Raw genomic sequence first — 3,115 nt, forward strand, 5'->3', positions numbered from 1 at the left:
AACATGCCCTGGTATTGCTAGGAACTATGTCAGCAAGTTATTCTTCTTTAAATGCCACAATAACGTTCGTGTGTGAGGAACACAACACAAAGCAGAGGTTTCACCCCGATTTCAGAGTTTATCCTTGCTTTGACTTCCCTGATAAAAGGGGACAGACAACAGGCATGAATAGTGCCTAGTATGTCCAAGTGCTTTGGACACGAGTGCAGTTGCTTTCTTTGACAGGGGAGGAATGTGATTTATGTAAGAACAAGAAGACAACATATACCCTCTTGCAGACTAAAAAGGACATCGTGTGCTGAGACAAAGGCTTCAGGAAGAGGAGGCAGTGGGCATAGCTGGAATCTTCAGACAGTGTCCTTGGCCGTGCTCCTGACATGTCCTTGACTATGCCTTTGCATGCCTCTCCAGGCTGAGCACAGCTGAAGAAATCTGCAGCTGCAAGGATGAGCACAGCCATGTCAGAGGAGCAGAGCACAGCCCCCGAGGGCCCACAGATAGGCAGGGCAGAAGAGCCTGCATGCTGGGTCACTTCATGGCCCACCTGGCTCTGTGACTACTCTTCAGTTTCAGCTCACCTTCAGTAGCATATAGGGTCTGCTCACAGACAAACTCTATTCCTATTTCCATACGCAGAAGGAGGCTGAAATGAAACATTTCCTGCGGAACTGGGGGAAGAAGGGAGGATAGCACAGTCCCATGGGTGCAAACTGGCTTTTCGGTAGGATTCTCATATCTTGTTGTAGATTCCCAAAAGTGACCATCATCTGCATTTTTTTCGCATGATGGCATTAATTCCAACAACTGAATAAGCAGGGAACATCTTACTTAGCATTTTTCAAAGTCAGAGTGTCATGCCAAGAATATGTGCATGAATAATTATTTAAGAAAAAACACAGGAAGCTCTGCCAAATTCTGCACATCAGGAAGCACTTTAATCCACGTGATCGCAAAGTATTGCATGCAGCAATGCTTTCATGATAACAGGCTTTCCTGTGCTTGAACAGCTAAAATACTTTGTTCCATCTACAAAGGGACTGGTGACAGTTGTTCTGTACCATATTTCCTACACTTTGTCTGACAGAGCATTCTTTCAAAGGTGCTTGAGTTGCTGATCCAGACATTTGTAGATATATACAAGATGATAGTAATTCAATGCCGCAGACTGAGTTGTGCCTCCTGCAATTACCAACATCATTTGAAATGGAGTGGATTTGAGAACAGGGATGGTAACTCACACTACATTATGGTCTTTCAGATATAAAGCTGATGTAAACCCCCAGGTTTCCTTTAAAAAACAGACAACCATAACCGCCACCCAGTAGCATTGCCTGCCTTTTGACCCATGAACTATTGAAAGAAAATAAAATTCCCCAGAAATTAAAATAGCAAAGCTAAAAGAACAACAGGAAAGGTGAGAAAGAGATGAAAAAACTGTATTTTCAAACAGCTCCCAAAAATAAATGCCTTACCCACGTCTAGAATCTTGTGTGGGGAAAGTTGTTTTGTGCAAAGTTTGCAGTGTAGCTTATTTGTACCTCAGATCTGTATCAACCAGAACGGATAACCAAAAGTCCTTCTGATCTAAGAAGCAGTTTGGGACTCCAACACATTCATGAAGAAGGCTGTTCCCAGAGCAGTTTGCCCTGAGGAAGAACTCTCATAAAGGACTGCTCAGCAGAATACCCTCCACAGGTTTTTCACCCTCAGGTTTCTCAAGGAGAGAAGTTGAGAAAAACGCAGAAGCCATGAAAGCACCCCTGTTTCTACCACACCAAGGAACAGCCTCAGCAGGGTGGATTCACACACATGGAGGACATATGGAGGGTCCATACATCACTACTGGAAATCCAATGACTTTGAAGTGTGTTTCTGGCAAATGCTGTCACAGTTATTTCCACCACGATGACACCTGAGGAGGAGTTCTGGGAGGCCTTCCTCGGAGAAGAGGAGACTTGGGACAGCCTCTGGTGTGTTTGATGAGACGTGAGAGAAGAACCTGCAGCTGCCCTTTTGTCACTCTCCTGCAACTTCCTGGGGAAATGAAGGGAAAACAGCTCTAAGAGTTTCCTTGCAGACTTTCTGATGTCACTGGTATGGGAAGGGTAACTGCGTGCAAGAGTGCTATTCTTACTCTTTCAGCCTTTACAGTCATAATGAAACCACAAAAAATATCCCTCTTACATGAGGTGATTTAGTATTATTGCATAAGGCACCTGGAAATAGCAATTAGAACCCAAATGCTGCTACACAACTTACACGCATTCTTCAAGGCCATGAACTAATTAACCAAATTACACAAATGCTGCTACACAACTTACACGCACTCTTCCAAGGCCATGAACTAATTAACCAAATTACCCAATCCTGATTTGAGGAGGAGAATAGAGGGGAGGTTTTCCACAGTTCTGCAGTGAGCCTGGTGGTCCCCAGCACCATCCCCAGCTGCATTTTGTTGGCTTCCCAGTCGGACACAGCAGGGGGATTAGGAAGGACCACCAGCAGTGAGTAGCAGGAAGTCCAATCACTTGCCAAATTTCCCAAGTTCAAAACCAGGCCTGCATGTGTGGGGGCATAGGGCTGGTGCTGGAAAGACATGCAGAAGGAGAAAGGAGTCATCAGGAATTAGGGAAAAGTTACCCATCCTCATGGGGTGTTGGCAGCAGAAGCAGCCCCTACACCCTCCCTGCACCCAGGAGGCTTCGATGAGGCCCATCAACACCACTTCTCTGCAGGACCAGCCTGTGTGTGGTCTTCTGTCTGCTGAGGCACTCAGCATTTTATTGCTCCTTCGCCTTAGCACAACTGAATCACTGCAGCTTTTCTGGCATCCTGGCCAAGCATGCCTCAACTTGCATAAAAGGAAATTAACACTAAGGGTTTCAAGCTGAGGCCATTTCTGTAGTAGGGGAAGCTTCAGCATTACATGCTTACATGCAGTTTCAGTGAGAAAATCCCTCACATTTATCCATGGTCAGCAAATACTTATTACTGCTATGATTTCTTCCTTCATGGGAAGGTTGAAACCTCCCTCATCAAAACTTTGCCACTGGCAGTGAGGTATTGTGACTCCCTGAGGACTTTAGCATGCGTTCACTCACTCTTGTGAAGTATT

General features: G+C 45.3%; 1 long non-coding RNA gene across 1 annotated transcript; it reads right to left on the minus strand.

Annotated features, from left to right (window-relative positions):
• Positions 1 to 913: 913 nt before the first annotated feature.
• On the minus strand, positions 914 to 2,778 carry LOC125697785 (uncharacterized). Its single transcript, XR_007378927.1, has 2 exons — positions 2,641 to 2,778; positions 914 to 2,034 (listed from the first exon to the last, which is right to left on the minus strand). It is a non-coding gene; the product is annotated as an uncharacterized LOC125697785 (long non-coding RNA).
• Between the last annotated feature and the right edge of the window lie 337 nt (positions 2,779 to 3,115).

The sequence above is a fragment of the Lagopus muta genome, chromosome 1 (genome assembly GCF_023343835.1).
Source record: "Lagopus muta isolate bLagMut1 chromosome 1, bLagMut1 primary, whole genome shotgun sequence".
Taxonomy (NCBI): Eukaryota; Metazoa; Chordata; class Aves; order Galliformes; family Phasianidae; genus Lagopus; species Lagopus muta.